This window comes from Carya illinoinensis, chromosome 1 (genome assembly GCF_018687715.1).
Source record: "Carya illinoinensis cultivar Pawnee chromosome 1, C.illinoinensisPawnee_v1, whole genome shotgun sequence".
Classification (NCBI taxonomy): Eukaryota; Viridiplantae; Streptophyta; class Magnoliopsida; order Fagales; family Juglandaceae; genus Carya; species Carya illinoinensis.
Genome location: NC_056752.1, coordinates 35,754,638 through 35,779,532, shown reverse-complemented (window position 1 = coordinate 35,779,532; position 24,895 = coordinate 35,754,638). Strand labels below are relative to the sequence as shown.

Here is a 24,895-nt window from a genome sequence, read left to right as displayed (position 1 = left end):
AGCTCTATTACATGCTCCACAAATTGGCACCCGTCCTCCCATACGAACACCCGAGGACGCTTGAGGTCGAGTTCCGGTTCGCTGAATAAATTTCTGAGGTGAACCCGAGCTGCTTCCTTCACCAGAAAAACTCCGCCTCTTATGACCCGGAGGGGAGCCCAAACACAGATTATTCTCTCGCTCTATAAGGGTGGCCACATCCACTAAGTCCTGAAAAGTGGATATCCGGTGACTGACTACCATACGGCGTATATCAGGGCGTAGTCCCTCCTGGAAACGCTCAGCTCGCATATGGTGGGGAGCAAACCGCCCAAGTTCTATAAATCTTTGGGCGTACTGTTCCACTGTCGTGCTCCCTTGAACCAAATTTGAGAACTCTCTTGTCTTTTGCTTCCTTACAGAAGCAGGAAAGAATCGGTCATTAAACTCTTTCTTGAAGCGCTGCCAGGTCACAGCGGCGAAAGATCCCAATTCTGATTCCAGCATCACCCTCTTAGTATCCCACCAATCAAAAGCGGTGCCTTACAACAGATAGCTGGCGTAGAGTACTTGTTGCGCCTCGGTGCAACCACACACCTCAAAAGTTCTTTCCAAGTCCTTGATCCACTTTCCAGCTTGAAGTGGATCCTCTTCTCCCGTGAAGTGTGGAGTCTTATGTGCCAGAAAGCGCTCATAGGTGCATCCAGCTTGCACCATGCTACTAGATCCTCCCGGGTATAGCCAATGCCCTCCCTGATGTGGCCAAGGACCTCCTGGTTGCGGCCAAAGTCCTCCTTGTTGCAGACAAGACCCTCCTTGTGGCGGCCAGGGACCCCCTTGTTGTGGCCAAGGTCCTCCTGGTTGTGGCCAAGGCCCTGTCTGCTATGGACTAAAATTCTGCTGCATAAACTCCGTCATCTGCCGTATTGCTTGGGCTATGGAGTCATCTCTTGATGCATTGTCCCGTGGCTCCTGAGTAGATTTCCTTGGTCTCACCATTTTTCCTGTCACCACAACCTTTGACCCCCTTTAAGAAAATAAAAACAAAAACCAAAGACCAACACCACATAACAAGAAACAAAAAGAAACCAGCTTGCAAAAACATAACTAAATAAATAAAAACAAGCAGCCAAGTTCAAACAAATAAAACAAATAAAACAAATCAAATAGCAACTTTACTTAACATAATTTTTTTAAAACACAACCTTAAAAAAATATTCTGGTACTACCTACGGGACATGTGGTTTTACCCAGAGCCAAACCACTTTGATACCACCTGTGACGCCCCCAAATCCCTATGCACGGACACGGGGAAATCGAGACGTCCGAATGATGACATCACGGGTCATCATCCTATCGACGAGTGTCAAGTGTGTGTAAAAGCAACAAATGTGCAAAAAGAAATACGCAGCAGATAACGAGAGTCATGACTAAGTACCAGAATCTTTCTTGTTTAAAACAAAGCTGTTCAAAACATACATAAATAAATATTACAAATCACAAACATAATTTTAAACCAAATACAAAACATAAACTTCAGCACCCCGGCGGAGCCACATCCTCAGGCTCAGCATCCTCCTCCTCATCCTCGATCTCTGCACCAAAATCTACGGTTCCAAAAATGGTGTCGCAGGTAAGTAAAATCCAAACACCACCAGATAAAAACATATAGAACTCAAACAATATGCATGAAATGATGCCAATGCACAAAACCCATAAAATCATATCTTTTTACACGTACGCCAAAAACCCCATTTGGCCCAACAACATAACCTTTCCAAAGATCATGCCAAAAGTCCCGTTTGGCCCATATCAAACTCAATCCATTAACCAATTAATCCGTATGCACCATGACCTCCCCTAGGGGTCATCCGCACACCCTGGCTCCAGTATCACACCGCAGGTAACGACCACGCATGTGATACCTAAACAAGCGATGCCCAGTTCCGCGCCTCGCGCGTTTGTAGCCAAGCATCCTCTAGCCCTCGCCAGCGAAGGGCCACGGAGTTGGTGCGTAGAGCGATGCCCGGTTCCGCGCCCGGCGCGTTCGTAGCCAAGCATCCCCTAGCCCCCGCTCCCGTCGTCGCCCAGCGACAACCTAGGGGACGTCACTCAGTTTATTACGCTCCTGAGTGACCAGAGGAGCTCCACTGAGATAATAACTCATCCCGGCTTGGGCTCGTGAGACACATGCACTCGATAATCCACTACGCCAATAAAACAGGATTTTCTCAATTTAATTAAAACGCACGTGCATGCACCATGTAAAAGCGATATCAATGCACAAAACAATCAACCAACCATAAAACAATAAAACAAGCAACTCCGTCCTCATCCATCTGACCCCCGAACTCCTCGGACTCAGTCCGGAATCAGCCAACTAACAAAAAATAATTATTGAAGGAGCAAAATATATTTAAATCTAAAAGTAGGGTTTGGAAAATACTTACAGCGCTATATGGTATTTTTAGAAAGCTCGCGGCGTTGGAAACAGCGGAAGGAAAGCAATGTAACAGTGAAATTTCACTGCGACCGTGGGTTGTAAAATACCCACTTTTGAACGGGGACAAACCAAGGCTCGGGATTGATAGGGAATGGTCTAAGGATGTTTATGAAGCTAGTGGAAGTGGAGTTTGGCCGTGGGTGGCGGCGGAAACGGCGGAGGAATGGCCCAAATGCCCAAAACGGAAACTAGCTCGTGGGAGCTGTTCTGGTGACTGTTAGAGGCCGGAAATGGGTGGGTTAGGTTGGCAAGGAGTCGGTGATAAAGTGGTGAAGAGGTGGTGGCCGAAGGTGGAGCAACGGCGGCAGATCGGAGCAAAAACTGCTCGGCTTGAAGGTGAATTTCCGGCTAAACGGCAGCTCCGTTGGTGGTGGAATTTTGTGGGGTGGTTAACCGGAGGGAGGGGAAGATTTTGGTGGGGGTGGTGTGCCGCACGGTGGCTAGCGGCGGTGGTTCTGGGAGGTTGGCCGAACGACATGAGGGAGAGGAGAGAGAGAGACGGACGCGGGGGGTATCGCGCGGGAGGGGAGGGGAAAAAGGAAGAGAAAAAGAAAAAAGAAAAAAAGAAAAAAAGAAAGAAAAGAGAAAAAAGAGAAAAAGGAGAAAGGGAAAAGAAAAGATGGAGGGAAGAAATGAGGTCCAATCCTCACTCCGGAAACCAAAACAGATGCGCCGAAAATGACATTAAAAACTGTAAAACGACTAGATAAAATAAACACCGCATCAAATAAATAAAAATCAATTTAAAATGCAATAATTTAAAATAAATAACCCAATATATTAATTAAATTAAAAACAACCCTTCAGTGAAAAAAACACGTAAAAGCGGGTCGTCACAATTTAGCCATCAATTAAGACCAATCTCTAGCCATTAATTAAGAACATTGAGCCATCAATTAAGACCTATCTTTAGCCATTAATTAAGACTTAAGCTATACCTACTCCTTTGTACTTGACCGGTGCAAAACTGCAAGTGCACAGTATCGTAGTTTTATAGTAAAGTAATAAGTAGAGTATCGTCCTCAGGGATTGGTACCTTACTCTTGCCAAATACCAAAATTTTACTAATCTCAATTTTATCTAGAGGAATCGCTAAGGTTTTTGTAGTTGCAAATAAACTTAGATCAACTCAAAGAGAAATAAGCAAAGAAAATAAAACTGACTTTCAAAGATCAAATTCAATAGGGAAGAAAACTTCTAGGAAATCGATTTCACCATAATTCTTCACTATGCTTTTCTCATCCAGCTAATTTAACTTAAACCTCTTTTGTCTATTAGCAAATCTCTAATTCATCCAAAAGCCTCTTTCGATAGACAATTGGAAGTGATTCTAGTTTATCAATTCACACAAGAGTATGCAAATTAAATAATCAAGAACGCAATAAAACCAATGATTTAATTACTACACAGGTTCATACAAGTCTTTCGATCTCTATACTTACCTATGCTGAAATATCCAAGATCTACCCTATGATTCCCTCTTTCGATAGCAAATCACAAGATTAATAATCATCTAATCAATGGCCAGTTAATTAGAAGCATTAAACTCAGAATAAATCAGATAAACAAAGAGAGAATTGCATTAAATTAGCATGGACAAACAAGCATAGTTTGGAAATAGGTTACATCGTTTTCCTAGAATAAAGAAAATTTAGCTCATGCTAGAAATGGAATTCAACATAAACGAATTCACCATAATTGTTCTGAGAAGATGGGAAGAAGAAAATAAACACTGAAAAATCCTCCTTGCAGCCTCAACTCTTCGTCAAAAGCTCAAGGGAACGATTCAACGCTTTTCTCCCGTCCGTGCTCGTGTATGAATCCAACGTACGTGCAAGAAATTGGAATTCTGTCTCCAAAACAAATGATTTGAATCCCTCTAGCTATGTTTTTCTCTCCCAAAGAGTGTTCTCCAGTCAAAACTCGCGGCTCTAGAGTGAAAAATGGCTTTTATATGGTCCCACGGCGGAAAACCTAAAATCTATCAAAATACGATGTTCGCTCGAGCGGGGTGTCGAGCGCGCGTCGAGCGTTCGACTCTGCCTGATTTCGCTCGAGCGTCCTATCGAGCGCACATCGAGCGTTTGAATCTGCCTGAATTCGCTCGAGCGGCCAAAAGCCTCCGCTCGAGCGAACTTGTAAAATCTGCAATATGAAATTTTGCAAGCCATCAGTACTCCTATATATACGGGTATCATTCACTTGTATATGATCAAGTTTTGCATTGAAAAACAACTATTTCTCTTGCAATATCCTCTTTCTCTTGCAATATCCTCTTTCTCTTGCAATATCATTTCTCTTTTAGTTTCATAACAACAAAAGCATTCTTAATTTGGACGTTGATCAGAATATCTCCATCATCAATGATAGTGGGAGAGATTAAGGCCTGGTTTCACAACTCAATTCATTTAAACTCATTTCATTATTATAACTTTCTCAAATCTCTATATAAAATAAAATAAACAATTCAACTTCTTTAAATCCTAAAACAAAAATAAAATAAATAATTCAACCTTTTCAAATCTCAAAACAAAAATAATATTAAAAAATATAGTCTAACAATATTTTATTTACCTTTCAACTTTAATCTCAATTCATCTCAACTTTAAAAGAATTGAATATCCGTTAGAATTGAATTCACTAGACGTACGACATGCATGCGCTCGATCTATATAAATAATAGAAAAATTATACTCATCATCCTCACACCACACATTAATTTCTTTTTCTTTTACTAAATGTATTATGTATTGATGATGAGCAGAAAAAATCAATTAGTTGTTAATTATACCAGCCCGATGCAAAAACAAAGGAAGAAAATTACCTCTATTGAACTCAACAATCTTACAGTATAGCCTCACTGAGGTGCAGTTTGGATAATGAATTGTGATGAGATGAGTTGAGATATAAGTTTAAAATTGAATAAAATATTGTTAGAATATTATTTTTTAATGAAAAATTTCTTGAAAAAAGTCAATAGATATACATGTTACATATGAACTACCATTTAAGGTATGTCCATGATTAAAGGGATTAGAATGGAAAGTATTCAAATATTTAATCCTCAAGAAAGTCAATTATGTGGTTGCAGTGGATGACAATATAAGATTCATATCCTTTGGATTGGTCTGACTTTTCTTATGTGCAAACATTCTAGTTGTGAGGCTATAGTCTAGTTTAGAGCTGAGCAAAAATTCAAAAATCCAATTTCGAATCCGATTCTACTCTGGCTCCACTTCAACTCTGACAAAACGGAGTTGGAGTCAGATTTGTTTTTTAATTTTCCAATCAGAGTCGAAGTTGTTTTTTTTTTTCTTTCCAATCAAAGTCGGAGTTGGAGGTGTCATTGGACCAACACCGACTACAACTTTATGCCCCAACTCCGACTCCGACTTTGCCCTCCGAATCCGATATTGTACATATGTTATAAAAATTTGTATTTATCTATATAATTATTATGTATAATAATATAATTATATCGTTATATAACTAAAACTTATATACTTAAATTTAATAATATAATTGTCTAAGCTAATTATTATAAAATAATATACTTATACTATAATATAAATAGACTAATGATAGTTTAGTATATATAAATATCATAGTTTACTACCATACATAATCAAGTATATAAATAAGTTAGACCATAGTATTTAAATAAGTCTAAGATAATAAGTTAATAACACATATACTAATTTACTAAAGTATAATAATATGTAATTAGACATTATAGTATAAGTCTGGTATAAAAATAAATTAGACACTAGTATAAAAATAACTAATAAGTCTAGTATAATAAGTTAATAACCAAAAAACCCCTTCCCCATTTTAGAGAGAGAACGTCGAACTTCTCTCTAGAACCCACTAATGTCAAACCTACTCAGAGGAGGGAGGAACTTCATCCCTCCTCCTCCCTCCCTCCTTCCTTCTCCCTCTTCTCTCTAGTTTCTACTTTTTCTTTTCTTGTTTTTGTTTTTTCAGGCCAATCTGTAGCTCTCCAGTGCCCAGCTGCCACCACACTCTACACCACAGGATTTCCAAGACACCAATCCTTCAGACGGGTGAAGAAGTTCGCCAAAAGGAGCTGTGCGTGAGCCACACGTGCGGTTCAAAGTTGGCACGCGAATCCCATGCGCCTCTGCCAAAGGTGCTTTTTCTGCGGCCACACGCGACTATTTTGGGTCTAAGACCACTGGTTATTTCAAACCTAACTAACTGCCATGCTCCCAGGGTGGCTTGTGTGTGTCCCTCACGCGTCACGACAACTTCTGTTTTGTTCTTTTTTTTTTTTTTTGCTATGTATTTCCCATGATTTTATGTTTTCTGGTATTTTCTATGTTTTAGGTTGTAATAAGGAAAAATAAAATAAAAAACAAAAAACATTGTCTCTAGGACCCGGGGTCTGTAAAGTATGTCCTCCACTCTATGGGAGTGTGAGATTTATTACTGTCTTAGACGGACCATCTAAGACAGAGTGCTGTCTCTCAGATGGTTTGTCTAGAGAGGTTTTACAGTACTAGACAAAACCATGTCAGCCACAAATGTATTTGCGTACTGGGACCTTGAAAATATGTAGTTGGCTTGTAAGTCTCAGGTTAGAGTTGTAATGTCCCTTTTATGAATGAATTAACAATGTTTTTCTATAATAAAAAAAATAAAAAAGAAAAATTAATAACACATATACCAATTTACTAAAGTATCATAACATGTAATTAGACACTAAAAATAAAATATAATACTATATTATGATAATAAGTAATTAGACACTATAGTATAAGTCTAGTCCAAAAATAAGTTAGTTATTAGTATAGAAGTAAATTAGTGGTGAATGATTTAGTTTAATTTTTTGAAAAAATTTGAAATTTGAAAGCCCATAAAAATCCTTTTCTAAAATGGACTAAATATAAAGCTAAAAAAAATCCAAACCTGAAAGCCCAAAATTAAAAACCCAAATCTAAAAGCCCAAAGTTAGAGTTGAAGTCAAAGTCTAAACAAGATCAAAATCTAGATTTGAACTTCGACAAAGTCGAAGTCAGAGTCCAAGTCTAGATTTGAACTCTGACAAAGTCAGAGTCGGATTTAGGGGAATCCAATTCTGATTAAGTCAATGCTCACCCTTAGTCCAATTGTGTATGATCTTCATAACTAGATGCAATGGCATCAATCAAGCCTGCATTCATGCTAGAATCTGATGTTGATATACATATAACATCCCCTCGTAAGCTAATGGGTGATGTGGTAACCCTAAGCTTGTCACATAGCAACACAATTGTGCTGAAGTAGGTCCTTTGGTGAAGATGTTAGCTACTTCGTAAATGGTGCAAATGTCTAAGTGGTGATATCTTGGTTGACAGCTTTTTTCTCTTATGAAATGGAAGTCAATCTCTATGTATTTAGTTCGGGAATGGAAAATTGGGTTAGTGGCCAAGGATAGAGCTCCTAAATTGTCATATCACAATATATGTGTAGTGATGATGGGAATTCAAAGTTCTTGGAGTAGCATTCTAATATAGCTCAACAGTGGTGAGGGCAAGGGAGAGATATTCAACTTCTATACTGGACTTGGAAACTACTAATTATTTCTCTGCACTTTAGTTGATTAAGCAAGGCCTAAGATAGATGGCACAGCCAATGGTGGATCTTCTATCATCAGATTTTTCATCCCAATCTAAGTCACTGTAGGCACTAAGAGCAAGTAAACCTTGAGTAGACAAAAGACCATGGTTGAGGAAGCCTTTGAGGTAACGTAGTACTCTCTTTGTTGCTTTCCAAGGGACAATTGTGGGGCTGTGAATAAATTGGCACGATTAGTTTATAGAGAAACTAATGTTTGGTCTTGTCAAGGTGAGATATTGCAAGGCACTAACAAGCTGCCTATACTCAATAGAATTTTCAAGGGAATCTCCATTGTGTTGGGAGAGTTAAGCTCTTGTTGTATAACGTTCATCCTTGTGGTGGGACTCCAAGATATAGTTATAAAAAATAAGAATGAAGTTTACTAAAACTTTTTAAAAAATTTCATTTCCTTCTACGGATATAAAAGATTCTATAGTTAAAATTTAAGACCTACTTTGTAAATTAAGAGAGAGTTTGCAGTGGTATTCATTAAATGAAAAGTACAAACTCCTTTACAAAATATGCTTCATACATTACATAAAATGCGCCTAAGCTTCTGCCACTTTTTCTTGGACCATGTTTGTCCTGATACTTCATCCTCATTTTGTTCCTAGGAAGGGGAGGGACATATATAAAAACAATCGATTACTCAGTAAACATTACTTCATACTATAAAAATATACTAACATAGGTATTCATTCTTGCATTAATCATTCCACTACATACTTTACATAAAGCATTTATTTTCTTTGGAAAACATTACAAGGTGGGGTTTTACTTTATAAAGGTTTTCATTCCTCATAAAACATTTCCCACACCTCGTACATTTTGTCATAAAGAGTTAAACAATTTCACAACATTCAATTTAATTATTATTACTTTCCATTGGCTGGTACACACTGTTACCCTAGTATGTTAGGGTTAGTGGTTTTTCTGGGCTACGATTCCATCCTTGGCCATAAGTTGGGAATCCCTTTTAGTCAGAGGGTAGTATTGGATGCACTACAAGTACTTTTTACCCGGCATTGTAATATTCCCAGTCCATTGTACCACTATCATTCAATCATGGCCGTTATGTAGATTCTACATTAAAACATCCATTTCCTTTCCTTTCAGTCATTCATTCATTTCAGTCATTTTCTTTTGATTCATTTCATTCATCAGTTCATTTCATTTCATAAAACATCATTCCATAGCATAAGCATAAACATCATCATTTAAACATCATTTCGTAGCATCGTTTAAACATCATTTCATATAATTATTTAAACATCATTTCATAAACTCATTTAAACATCATTTCATAGCATCATTTAAACATCATTTCATAGCCTTGGTCATAAACAGCATCATTTCATTTCATGAAACATAAAAGCAATAATACTACATATAACATCCATTTCACATGCATACAACTGTGCTTGAGGTGCATAAAAATGGATTGCCAAAGAAGGTCATCATATACATATACCTTAAAACATTAATACTTTAGCATACTTTCAGAAGCCATCATTTCATTTTCCTTCATCGCACAAAAAGAATATTTTTTATAAAAGCTTTTTATTTTCATTTCATTAAAAAAAAAAACTCTAGAATAGTATAAACATAATACTTATTTAGACTACATGCTATTTTCATTTCATGCATTCCATTCATATGCGTGTTAGATGGCATTTATATATAGCTTTATGTCATTTTCTTTTCAAGTGCATATACAACTTAAACTTAGAACATGCATAAAACTTTCTTCACTTAGACCTATTCAAAGTCACACTTCCAACATATGATATTCAACTTCGTGTCCTTGTACCTTAAAGTGAATCTCTATGCTTCACTTTAGAGGTTAAGCTCAATCTTATCAACTCCATCATTCACTTCCTCCAATCATGCATAATCAAACCAATATTTCATCATAATCCAAAACAAGCATAATACGTTACTTTAAACCGACTTTGAAGTTTAAACATTGTATATTCATATTTAAGATAGACTATCCATTGTGTATGGTAGATTTGTATGATATATGCATCAAACCAATTCACATATACTCTAACCTTTAGTTCAACTTCAGTCATACTTCACTTAAAAATCCAACCCATGACACCATAAACCATCTACACATTTTTGTAATCACAACAATAACATCCAACACGATTTAAGAAAAGGGTAGTACTGTTAGGCCACTCATATATTGTCAACACTCCATTGCATTCAATCAACACCAAAATAGCAACTCTTCCTTAGTAAGCTCTTCTTCCCTAAATCATTCACTGCTAATTTACTTCTATACTAATAGCTAACAAATATCTAACTAATATTTATACAGACTTATACTATAGTGTTTGTGTACATGTTATCATACTATAGTATTACATATTATTTTTAATATATAATTACATGTATTATTATATTAATGTCTAATGTCTAATGAAGGTACGTATTTTAATCTTGATCTCAGTTGGTTTATGAGCGTTTATGTGGCTTGCTTTAAGTTGGTGGTTGATTTGTAATTTCGAGGACGAAATTGTTTTTTTAAGGAGGGGAGGATGTGATGACCCGCTTTTGAGTGTATTTTCGCTGAAATAATTATTTTTATTTTAATTAATATATCAGTTATTTATTTTAATTTATTTGCGTTTTAAAATTGGTTTTTAATTTAATTTAATTTATTTGAGGTTGTGTTTTATTTCTTTTAGTTGTTTTGTGGTTTTAATCTTTTTCGGCGGTTTGTTTCGTTTTCCCGGAGTGAGGACTGGACCTCATTTCTTTTCACATCTTTTTCCTTTTTCTCTTTTTCCTTTTTTCTTTTTCCCTTCTCTTCTTTTTCCTTTCTTTTTCTTTTTTCTTCTTTTTCTTTTTTCTTTTCTTTCTTCCTCGCGTCCGAACCCCCCCCGAGCTCTCTCTCTCTCCTCCCTCTCCCTCACGCCGGCGTCCCTTCAACAGCCCAGACCGCCGCCGTCCGGCCACCGTTTGACCCCCCACCGGTCCCATTCTCTTCCCCTCCCTCCGGTGCACCACCCCTCCAAAGCCCACCCCCAACCGGCCGGCCGTTTGGCCGGAAAAGCTCCAAGAAGGGCGCACGGATTTTGCTCCGATCCGCCGCCGTCGCTCCACCTCCGGCCACCACTTCATCACCGACTCCTTGCCGTCCTAACCCACCCATTTCTGGTCCCCAATGACCACCAGAACAGCTCCTACGAGCTAGCTTTCCGTTTTGGGTAATCCGGCCATTTCCTGCGATTTCGCCGCCACCCACGGCCAACCACCACTTCCAATAGCTTCACAACCATCCCTAGACCATTCCCTATCAATCTCGTGTCCTAGTTTGTCCCCGTTCAAAAGTGGGTTTTTCAAACCCACGGCCACAGTGAATTTTCACTGTGACGTTGCTTTTCCGGCGCCGTTTGCGACGCCGCTTGTTTTCTAAAATTGCCATATAGCGCTGTAAGTATTTTCCAAACCCTATTTTCAGATTTTAATATATATTGCTCATTCAATTATTTACTGTCGTTGGTTGTTGATTCCGGACTGAGTCCGAGGAGTTTCGGGGGTCGGATGGATGGAGGACGGAGTTGCCTGTTTATTTGATTTATGATTGTTGGATTATTTTATTATGCATTGTTATGGCATTACATGGTGCATGCACGGGTGTTTGTGGATTTATGTGAAAAGCCTGTGTATTGGCGTAAGTGTATTGCGGGTGCGTGTGTATCACGAGCCCAAGCCGGGATGGGTTATTATCTCGGTGGAGCTCCTCTGGTCACTCGGGAGTGGAATAAATTGAGTGATGTCCCCTGAGTTGTCGAGAGCGATGACGGGAGCGGGGCTAGGGGATGCTTGGCTACGAACGCGCCGGGCACGGAACCGGGCATCGCCCTACTCACCGACTCCGTGGCCCTTCGCTGGCGAGGGCTAGAGGATGCATGGCTACGCACGCGCGGGGCGCGGAACTGAGCATCGCTTGTTAGGTGTCACATGCGTGGTGGTACTCTACAGTGTGACACTGGAGCCAGGGTGTGCGGATGACCCCTAGGGGAGGTCATGGTGCATACGGTTAAAATTGGATAATGGCTTGAGAGGCCAAATGGGACTTTTGGCGTGGTACTGGGCCAGATGGACTTCTGGCGAGATATTGGGCCGGATGGACTTCTGGCGAGATATTGGGCCAAATGGACTTTTAGCAGCCAAATGTGACTTTTGGCGTGTTTTTTTTCGGAAAGGATATGTTTTTGGGCCAAATGGGTTTTTGGCGTGTGTGGAAAACTGGTGTTTTACGGGCTTTGTGCATTGGGCATGTTTCATGCATCTTGTTTGAGTTTTATGTGTTTTTATCTGGTAGTGTTTGGGTTTTACTTACCTGCGGTACCATTTGTGGTTCCGTAGCTTTTGGTGCAGAGTTAGAGGACGAAGAGGAGGAGGCTGAGCCCGAGGATGCGGCTCCGCCGGGTTGCTGATGCTATCCTTTATGTTTGTTAAAACTGTATTTGTGTTTTGTAATATTTTATCTATGTACGTTTTAAACAGCTTGTATTACGTTAAGAAAAATTCTGGTACTTAGTTATGACTTTCGTTATCCACTGCGTGTTTCTCTGTACACATCTGTTGCCTTGCACACACTCGGCACCCGTCGATGGGATGGTGACCCGGGTTGTCACCATCCGGACGTCTCAATTTCCCCGTGTTCGGGCGTGGGGATTTGGGGGCGTCACAATATTAATGTCTAATGTATTTCTAAATTAATTATATACTAGACTTCCTAGTGTCTAATTACATGTTATTACACTTTAGTAAATCAATATTTGTGTTATTAACTTATTATACTAGACTTATTTAAATACTAGTGTCGAACTTATTTCTATACTTGATTATGTATAGTAGTAATATCATGATGTTTACATATACTAAACTATTATTAGTCTATTTATATTATAGTATAAGTATATTATTTTATAATAATTAGTTCATACTAGTATATTATTAAATTTAACTATATAAATTCTAGTTTTATAGTTATATAACTATACTAATATATATGGTAAATATATAGATAAATAGATATTTTTATAATATATGTACAATATCAGAGTTGAATTCATAGTCGAAGTCTGAGGGCAAAGTTCGAGTTAGTGTTGGAGTCAGATCAGATCAGAGTTAAAGTCAGTCCAGCAACACCTTCGACTCCATTTCTGACTAAAAAATTAAAAAAACAAATCCTACTATGACTCTGTTTTGTAGGAGTCAAAGAAGAGCCGGATTCGAAGTTAGATTTTCAGATCTTTACTTAGCCCTAGCTATGATTCCTTGTAGTAATTCTAATTCAATTCTGATAGCATTTCCAACAACCTACCAAAAGTTCAGTGGATGGCTTTCTATAGAACGAGTGTCGTGGAATCCCAAAAAGATTTCACAAATCGAGTGATCGCTTATGTTTTAGTCCATCAGTATAGTTGGTTTTCTACAGGCTATGGTGACAAAGGTTCCATTTTAATTATTTGAGATACCTAGGAATGTGAGGTTGGGAAGTGAATTGCATCATCAGTTTCAAATGAATATTTAAGATTTTATGGTACAATAATATGTTTTTCATTTTTTGGATGAAAAGTGCTTGGAAATGCCTTTTGATTTAATCAAGGTGCTTAGAAGTCAAATTTTGCAAAACAAATTGTACCACTAGACTCATATGATTATTTATGATTTTATGATGTAATGTTTATTTTCAATATTTTTTAGGTGAATAGTAACACTCGGGATAGCACCATGTGGCAACTAGCTCATGTGATTGTTAAATCACTATGTGGAATGTCCAAAATAGTCTTAATGAGTTTTAGTGGACACTTGGCAAGATCCTATTCACACTTAGTGAATGGTGTAAGACACTTGACATTAAGATGAACCATGAGATGGAAATATAAAGGAAGGGAAGGAAAGTAAAATCAAGCATTGTGATCTTGCCACCTAAGTCAAATACTATTCCATCCAACCAAACACTTTGTGTCCAACCAAAAGAGGGTTTCAACCCTAATGAAATCCAAAACCTTTGTGATTCAATTAAAACCCTAAAACCATGATGGATGCCAAAACCCTAAATGAACAATTTTTATTTAAGTGATTAATCACTTTTCACATGCTATTAATCACTCAAACATATGCTATTATACCCTCATTTATTCTTTTATAAATTGGTAATTTCATTGGACTAAGAAAAATTAGAGTTGTCCTTGATAGAAATAAAAACTCCAAACCAAATCCTCTTTATAACCCAAAGTGTTGCCATTTGGTTAAGATTCATTTAGGCCCATCAAAATGCACCACCCAGCCAAAGCTTCTTAAGGAAGTTCCCCCCCCCCCCCCCTAACAAAGTTCCTAAGTGTCCTATGACTCCAGATGTTAGCCCAAATGGTGGTTAGTGGGAGGCCAAACCACTACCCAAAACCACCATGTCTCTTAGCAGCTTCAAGCTAGCCCATGGTTTTGCCCCTAGTTTTAGTTGACTAAACCCCATCAATTGGTCATTCACACATCCCCTTCAGCCCTCCATTCCTACATAAGACACCCATGCCAGCCCTTTCACATTTTGGTAACTTTTATTTCACTTATTTCAAGAGAACTCAAGTAGAAGTTTCTGGCAGTGTTTCTAGTAGATTTTGCTTGAATTTTTTGAAGCCTTTTGTAAGTAGTTTTTGTTGCGCCTAAACTCTGACTCAAATTAATGAACCAAAAATTTAGTGCAGTTTTACCTGCAAGTATACAGGTGTTGTAGTATCTTACAGGATCGAATCCACAGGGATTGACTTTTGTGATAAAGAAAATAAATTCAGATGATGAAACGAAATTACTAAAAAACGCACAATCGAATATAAAGATATGGAGAAAGACTGAGGTTTCGAGGATCCGTCTAATAATTTATGATATTGTTTCCGATTGATTTACTTCAATTAAACTACAATAATGATTCCGTTTAATTGGAAGATTTAGCATTTAAGATCAAGAAAAATAGATTCTTATGATTGAGCGTGAACGATTGATGATTAAAACATTTACAAATCTATTTGAATACCACAGGGATTCCTCAAGCATTCACTGTATTCGGAAATCACAATGAATCAAGACGAGTATATAGATAATCAAAATATCCAATAATAATATCTTTCAATCGATCAAGCTCGTAAAATAAATTTTACGTGGATCCGAAAATAATATTTAAATCATTAAACTTTACCTATCACCTTAGTATGAAAATTTAGCAAATCATATTTATTATAAGTGCTATAGAAACATTGTTCAGGATAAAATTAAAATAAAATACAATGAAACCACACAATAACATAAAACTGAAAAGAAAAGAAAATAAAATAAAAGTTAAAACTCCCTCTCTGTTTGGTGTCCTAGCTGCCTTTTCCATTGCATATTTTGTCCAGCAAGTAGCTCACATCCAACTGTCGATAACTCCAATTTATATGTCTGTTCACGTCAAACCAGCTCCTTCTAATGCAGCATTCTCCAGCTCCTACTGAAAATTTATCAATTTCTTCCAGCCGACTCACTCAACTCCCTACACGTCTCACTAGCTCCAACCGACCTTACACACTTTAAATCCCCACCAACCGATTTTGATCTCCACTCAAACATACACACGTCTTCTCTCAAGTTCTGGAAACTCCCCACGTGAATTTCTACCTCAGCCAAGTCTCACCCCTCAAATCCTGCACCGATTCTCCCTCTCTTCTTTGGAAAATTAATCCCAGCCTTCCACGTCTCACTCTCTCATTGTCTCTCAACTATCAAGCCAAAAAAACCTCACCTGACCGACACCTCTCAACCCCATTTAATCATGCACCGACCCCACACATCTCTTCTCACCCTTTCTTACGTAATCTGCCCCTCAACCTCTACACCTCTCCAACCGATTGCCCTTCCTTTCCCTCCTCACGTCCAGCAACATATATATATATATATATATAGCTGCTTCTAGGCGTCCCTGGTTCCTCCTCCAATCACAATAATTTATTCCAGCAATCACCACCGAATTTCTACTCTTCACTCCCCTTTAATCACGGCACCACACCAACCTCTACATTACTCTACTGCCCGAATGTAAAACCAAAAGAAAACCCTGAAAATCTGCTGCTAGCCGAATCAAAAAGAAAGAAGAAAAACTCAAACTCTCCAGCTCTTGCTGCCAAACCGAAAGCAAGCAGAAAAAATGAATGATAAAAGTCAAGAAAAACAGCTGCTTGCCCCCTTGCTTTTCTTCCAAACTGTTGTCCGGCTTTTCTGCATTGGTGTGCTGTCCATGTGAGTTTGGTCTGTATGTTTGCATTTTTCTGCATCTGTGATGTTGTGGTCCAAATGATCCTCTGCTGAATGTTTGAATGTGTGAGCTGGTCCACGTTTTCTGCATATTGATTGCTGTCTGTTTTTTTTTTCTGTTCTGCATGTGCATGTGCTGGTTTGTAGGTCCACGTTTTCTGCATCTGTTTTTCTGCATGTGTTTTTCTGCATCTGTTTTTCTGCATCTTGGTCCGAATAGTCTGCTGTTGGCATGTGATTTTTTTCCAGCGTGATTGTCTGCTGCTTTGAAGGATTTTTCTGCTGCTGTACATGTGCTGCTGCAAGTGTGAGTTGCTGTCCATGTGATGTGCTGCAGATTCTTCTCCTGCTTTCTGTTCTGCATGTGTGCACATCCGAATGATTTTTCTTCTTGTTCTGCATGTGCATGTGTTTTGCATGAGTGCTGTTGTGGGTCCAGCTGTGTGCATGTGATGTCCGAGTGAGTTTGTTTGCTTTTAGCATGTGTGAGTTTGTGTTGCATGCATGTGAGGTGCTTGTCTTGTTTCATGTGAATCAATTGCATTATAAATCTTTTTAAGCACCAAAATACTAGAATGTATCAATTGACTCAAGTAATGTGATATATTGCATAATTAAGTACTTAAATCATTTTTTATTAAACAATTTGTTCGCTTAAGTAACTTAATCATGTAATTTTAGTGCTTCATCACACCCCCCAACTAGCTTATTGCTAGACTCTAGCAAACAAAGCGAATGAATTCATACAAAGGTGAGATTACCAACTACAATTTCAGAAAATCTAAAAATCACATGTTATGAAATAGACCTGTTGAGTTTAAGAACACTGGAGATAGATTTATCTGAATTTTGTATCAACTGAGAGATTTATACACAATTTAGTTAATCAACCAAGGGAATTACATGTAACAAAGCTTGCTTTCTTTCAAGTGCATGGAAATGGGGTTAGAATTCCAAGATCGACTACCAAGAGACATTAACAGTTTCAATCACAACAACCAATCTAAGAAAACCACATGGTCTTACTCTAATTCAAAACCATTGTAGTGGCGGCTTTCACGCTATTACACTTTGAAAGGTGCCTCTTTTTTTTTTTTTTGTAAGGACCCCGGTAATAGGCAGCCTTTTCCACTACACAAATGTAATTTTTATTATTTTTTTTGATGTTTTTAGATTTCTTAGTGGGGAATCGGACCTATGAATGTGCGCCTATCCACACTTTCACAAGTCAGCCCTTACCACTAGTCTACCTAAAGGATTTTTTATTTTTTATTTTTTATTTTTTATTTATTTATTTTTTTTTGGATCCCTGGCTTGTCCCTTTTCTCATTTGATTCATTTCAAATATCTTTCTAAGCCATTAGGATATGGTTCATTAGAGTCTCAAACAATTGAAGTGTAAATCAACCAACAATGACTCGATGTAGACTTTTTAGGCCTTTCGGGTATATGTTGTGTGTATTTTAGCAAAACTTTTAACATCTTTCCCTTGGTTTAACAACTAAATAAAATGGATAAGTCCCTCTTTTGACATATATTCATATATGCACTATATTCCACATGTTCCATGACCTCAACAAATCATTTTCTTTTCTTTTCTTTTTTATTATTTTTTTTATTTTATTTTTTTTTATTTTTTTTAACACATTTTTAACAGAATTTTAACACATTTTTAACAGAAAAACCTCCCCCCAACTAAATGTGACATTGTCCTCAATGTTCAGCAATTGAATATTCGATGATGTATGCTATACAGGCATGAATTGAAGCAAGATAAACACTGCAGAACATATATTGAGACGAAAATGATTAAACAGAGAGGAAAGAATTCACCTGAGATACTCGAGTGCACACAAGGAGTAGATTTCTGTCAAAGTTAAAAACACAAAAGAAAACAAAAGAAGGAAAAACAAAACAAACACATACGGTATATATACAATGAGGAATCAGAAATTAATTCTGATACGCAGGATCCTCCAGAGTAGTGGACTCAACCTCTGGAGTAAAATCATCAAAAAATGGTTTCAACCTTTGTCCATTAACCTTAAAAACATTACCATTCTCTGGATTTTCTATCTCAATGGCCCCAAAAGGATAAACAGTTTTTATAACAAATGGACCAATCCATCGGGATCGAAGTTTGCCAGGAAACAAATGGAGCCTTGAATTATACAACAAAACTTTTTGTGAAGGCTCAAAAGATTTTCGAAAAATATTTTTGTCATGAAAAATTTTCATTCTCTCCTTGGCAATACGAGAATTTTCGTAAGCTTCATTCCTGATTTCCTCTAACTCATTAAGCTAAAACTTACGAAGAGAGCAAGCTTTATCCAAATCAAAATTAAATTTCTTGATTGCCCAATAAGCTTTGTGTTCCAATTCCACAGGTAAGTGACATGCCTTTCCAAAAATGAGTCGATATGGGGACATACCAATCAGGGTTTTAAAAGCAGTACGGTATGCCCAAAGTGCGTCGGTTAGTCGTAAAGACTAATCTTTGCGGCTTGGGTTAACCGTCTTTTCCAAAAAATTTTTGATCTCCCGATTAGATACCTCAACTTGGCCACTTGTTTGTGGATGATAAGGGGTAACAACCTTATGGATAATACCATATTTTCGCATTAAGGCCTCGAAAGGCTTATTACAAAAATGCTTACCCCCATCACTGATAATGGCTCGAGGTGTTCCAAACCTTGATAAAATATTTTCTTTCAGAAATTTCAGTACCACTTTGTGGTCATTGTTTTTGCATGGAATAGCCTCAATCCATTTGGACACATAATCCACAGCTACCAAAATGTAGAGATTGCCAAAAGAAACTGGGAAGGGTCCCATGAAATCAATGCCCCAACAATCAAATATTTCAACAACCAAGATTGGATTTAATGGCATCATATTCCGGCGGGTAATCCCTCCCAATTTTTGACAGCGCTCACAAGTTTTACAAAATTCATGGGTGTCTTTGAAAATGGTAGGCCAATAGAAGCCACATTGCAAAATTTTAAAAGCAGTTTTCTTTCCAGAAAAGTGGCCACCACATGCCCCAGAGTGACAAAAAGATATCACACTTTGAAATTCGTTATTGGGAACACATCGTCTAATTATCTGATCTGGGCAATATTTAAACAGATATGGATCATCCCAAAAGAATTTTCTTACCTCCACAAAAAATTTCCTCTTATCTTGTTGAGTCCAAATGTGAGGAATTTCACCTGCAGCAAGAAAATTAGCAATGTCAGCGTACCATGGCACTTGAGATATACCAAAGAGTTGCTCATCTGGAAATGTGTCTTTAATAGGAACTGTCTCTACGGAATCTGAAAGAACAAGTCTAGACAGATGATCAGCAACAACATTCTCAACTCCTTTTTTATCTTTGATTATCAAATCAAATTCTTGCAATAAAAGGATCCATCTAAGTAACCTGGGCTTTGCATCTTTTTTCGCTAAAAGGTACTTTAACTCAGCATGATCAGTAAAGATGACAATTTGAGATCCAATCAAATAAGAGCGAAATTTGTCAAGTGCAAAAATTACTGCAAGTAGCTCTTTTTCAGTTGTTGAATAATTCATTTGAGCACTGTTTAAAGTTCTACTTGCATAATAAATAACACAAGGCTTTTTGTCCCTACGTTGGCCCAACACAGCTCCAACAGCATAATCACTAGCATCACACATAATCTCAAATGGTAAATTCCAATCAGGTGATTGCATAATTGGGGCTGAAATCAACATACCTTTTAGCTTTGTAAAAGCTAACTCACAATCATCAGTCCACACAAAAGAATTTTCCTTTGACAATAAATTGCACAAAGGTCTAGAAATTGTGCTGAAGCCTTTAATGAACCTCCTGTAAAAACCTGCATGACCTAGAAAAGATCTGATATCCCTGATGTTCTTTGGGATGGGCAATTTAGAAATTAATTCAATTTTGGCCTTGTCCACTTCAAAACCTTGAGAAGAAACAATGTGACCAAGAACAATCCCTTGAGTGACCTAAAATGACACTTCTCCCAGTTTAAAATCAAATTCTTTTCTTTGCATCTAATCAGCACTTTTTCCAAATGAGTCAAACATTCATCAAATGAATCACCAAAAATAGAAAAATCATCCATGAATATTTCAACGAAACGCTCTACCATGTCACTGAATATGCTCATCATGCATCGTTGAAATGTAGCAGGAGCATTACAAAGTCCGAATGGCATCCTTCGATATGCAAAGGTACCAAATGGACATGTAAAAGTGGTCTTTTCTTGGTCTTCAGGAGCAATCTCAATTTGGTTATATCCAGAATAACCATCTAGGAAGCAATAGAACTTATGGCCCGCTACACGTTCAATGATTTGATCCATGAATGGTAGGGGAAAATGATCCTTTCTGGTGACAGAATTCAGTTTTCTGTAGTCAATGCACATACGCCAACCAGTAGTAACTCTAGTTGGGATCAATTCATTGTTAGCATTCTTAACTACAGTCACACCAGATTTCTTAGGTACCACCTGCGTGGGACTAACCCATTTACTGTCAGAAATAGGGTAAATGATCCCTACATCCAGAAGTTTTAACACCTCTGCTTTGACAACTTCTTTCATGTTGGGGTTCAGTCTACGCTGCATTTCTCTAGAGGGTTTAGAATTTTCCTCTAGATAAATCCTGTGGGTACAAATCAAAGGATTGATACCTTTGATATCAGCTATGGTCCATCCTATTGCCTCTTTGTGTTCAATGAGAACACCAATTAATTTTTTCTCCTAAATTTCATCCAGTCTTGATGAAATGACCACTGGTAATGTCTCTGCTTGGCCTAAAAATGCATATTTGAGATCAGCAGGTAGAGGTTTCAAGTCGAGTTTTGGTGTTTGCACACTTGAGGGGAGAAACACGACATCATGAGGTGGTAATTCCTCAAAACGTGTTCTCCATTTATCAGTGTCCATTATAGGAGTAGATTCTAGCAAAAAATTCATAGATGCAAGCACAGAATCATCATCAAAGTTCATACCATGAACCAAACAAGCCTCAAGAGGGTCAGAAAAACTTGACAAATCAAATTTATTTTGAACAAGAGTTTGGATCAGATTCACTTCCTGCACATCATCATCATCACCAGGTTGTTTGCAAATATTGAAAATATTCAACTCCAAAGTCATGTTGCCAAAAGAAATTACCATCACACCACTCCTACAATTTATTAAAGCATTTGAGGTCGCAAGAAATGGCCTTCCCAAAATTATAGGAATTTGAGTGCAAACATCAAAGACAGGTTCCGTGTCCAAAACAATGAAATCCACTAGAAAATAAAATTTTCCTACTTGAACTAGCACATCCTCAACTATCCCTCTCGGTATTTTAATTGAACGGTCAGCAAGTTGGAGTGTTACCTTGGTGGGTTTAAGCTCACCAAGACCCAACTGCTCATATACCGAGTAGGGTAGGAGGTTAACACTAGCTCTGAGGTCAAGTAAAGCTTTTTCAATTTTAAAATTTCCAATCACGCAGGAAATTGTTGGACAACCCGGGTCTTTGTACTTTGGTGGAGAATTGTTCTGGAGGATGGCGCTTACCTGCTCAGTGAGAAAAGCCTTCTTCTGCACCTTCATCGTACGCTTTACTGTGCACAAATCTTTCAAAAATTTAGCATACGAAGGAATCTGTTTGATTGCATCTAACAAAGGAATGTTGATTTTTACTTGTTTAAAAATTTCAAGAATATCTGCATTTTGAACCAACTTGTGAGAATGTTGCAATCTTTGGGAAAATGGTGCAGGTATTGGGGCTTTCACAGGCACATCTAATTCAACCTTCTCAAGTTCACCATCACTCTTGGAATTTAAAGAGTTGTTGGTCTCATCAACTTTCGTTGTTGAAATACTCTTATCAATTATTTTTCCATTGGGTAGAGTGGTGATGGACTTGGCATGTTCAAATTTTGAATCAGAGGGATTTGAATTTCTTACCTCAAATTTACCTTTTGGATTTGGCTGAGGTTGAACAGGAAACTTACCCTTTTCTTGAGCATGTAATGCAGAGGTCAAGTCGCTGATAGAACTTCTCATCTCAGTAATGGCCTGCATTATCTGAGTGTTGATATTGGCTTGCCCCTGCATAAAAGTCTGTAATGTCTCCTCAAGGGTTTTCTTATGTGGAGGCACATAAGGAGTAGAAGAAGATGGCCCTTGAGGATTTTGATTTATATTTGACTCATTCCTCCAACTAAAATTGGGATGATTTCTCCATCCAGGATTATATGTTTCCGAATATGCGGAAGAAAATGGTCTCCGATAAGAATTCATGACATTTGCTTGTTCGTGCAACACCTCTTTAAAAGCAGGGATTGTTGGACAATCCTGAGTTAGGTGTCCACTAATCTCACAAATGCCACAATTTTCTTCTTCTTTTTCACTGGCCTTAACCGGATTTACCTTCCTAAGTTCCATGGCTTCAACTTTTCTTGTCAGACTTACTATCCTAGCATTCACATCATCATTTTCTTTAAGAACATACATACCTTCTTGAGACATGGCACTGAGTTTGGGCTTATTTGACCGATCAGAACGATCTGTGTTATCCCAAGATTGGGCATTTTCAGCTAACTGGTCAAAATAGTCCCAAGCGTCATCAGGATCTTTATTTAGAAAATCACCATTACACATCATTTCTACAAACTGACGCATTTGAGATGTTAAACCTTCATAGAAGAAACTAATGGTGCGCCAAGTTTCATAGCCATGATGTGGGCAAGTTAGCAACAATTCTTTAAAACGTTCCCAACACTGAAAAAATGTTTCATTTTCCTTTTGAGAAAAATTCATAATATTTCTGCGAAGAGTGTTGGTCCTATGAGTAGGAAAAAACTATTTTAGAAATTCCCTTTGCATTTCTTGCCATGTGCCAATAGATCTTGGTCTCAATGAGTTCAACCAATTCTTAGCTTTTTCTTTCAAAGAGAATGGAAACAACTTTAATCTAACAACATCATCATTGATAGTTTGGTTTTGTAAAGTTGCACAAACTTCTTCAAATTCTTTTAGATGCAAATAAGGACTTTCTGAATCCAAGCCATGAAACTTGGGAAGTAATTGGATTACTCCCGGTTTTAAATCAAAATGCCCCATATTCGTAGGAAAAATCATACAAGATGGAGTACTTGTCCTTGTAGGCTGCAAATATTCACGCAAAGTTCTCATTTGCGGATTATTTTGTGCCTCTTCATTTTCTAGTTCGTCATGAACACTACGATTGTCAGCCATGGTATGAGAATTTTCAGAATCACCTGACAAAGTATTAATCAATTCTTTTAAAATAATTTCCTCTCTTCTCAATCTACCCGTTTGATCACGTTGCCACGAGATCATTCATCATAGAGGATCAAGCACATTCAAATATTAAAAATAAACAAAATGCAAAACAAGCAATAAAGTAAATTTTTTTTTTTTTTTTGAATGAGATTACCAAATGGTATGAAGATGGAAGCAATGTTACATGCTCTCTTTTCTGGAAAACAAATCGTACCTGCAAAAAGATATGAAAAACAATTAGCAAAAGATTACTAAATTTTTTTTTTTCTAAAAAAAAACCAATTATCACTCGTTGCAATCCCCGGCAACGGCGCCAAAAACTTGTTGCGCCTAAACTCTGACTCAAATTAATGAACCAAAAATTTAGTGCAGTTTTACCTGTAAGTATACAGGTGTTGTAGTATCTTACAAGATCGAATCCACAGGGATTGACTTTTGTGATAAAGAAAATAAATTCAGATGATGAAACGAAATTACTAAAAAACGTACAATCGAATATAAAGATATGGAGAAAGACTAAGGTTTCGAGGATCCGTCTAATAATTTATGATATTGTTTCCGATTGATTTACTTCAATTAAATTAGAATAATGATTCTGTTTAATTGGAAGATTTAGCATTTAAGATCAAGAAAAATAGTTGCTTATGATTGAGCATGAACGATTGATGATTAAAACATTTACAAATCTATTTGAATACCACAGAGATTCCTCAAGCATTCACTGTATTCGAAAATCACAATGAATCAAGACGAGTATATAGATAATCAAAATATCCAATAATAATATCTTTCAATCGATCAAGCTCGTAAAATAAATTTTACGTGGATCCGAAAACAATATTTAAATAATTAAACTTTACCTATCACCTTAGTATGAAAATTTAGCAAATCATATTTATTATAAGTGCTATAGAAACATTGTTCAGGATAAAATTAAAATAAAATACAATAAAACCACACAATAACATAAAACTGAAAAGAAAAGAAAATAAAATAAAAGTTAAAACTCCCTCTCTGTTTGGTGTCCTAGCTGCCTTTTCCATTGCATATTTTGTCCAGCAAGTAGCTCACATCCAACTGTCGATAACTCCAATTTATATGTCTGTTCACGTCAAACTAGCTCCTTCTAATGCAGCGTTCTCCAGCTCCTACTGAAAATTTATCAATTTCTTCCAGCCGACTC

At 37.4% G+C, this 24,895-nt stretch overlaps 1 non-coding gene across 1 annotated transcript; it reads left to right on the top strand.

The window, feature by feature from the left end:
* Window positions 1-23,137: 23,137 nt before the first annotated feature.
* LOC122293728 lies at window positions 23,138-23,241 on the top strand. The gene has a single exon (XR_006237349.1). It is a non-coding gene; the product is annotated as a small nucleolar RNA R71 (small nucleolar RNA).
* Window positions 23,242-24,895: the final 1,654 nt, after the last annotated feature.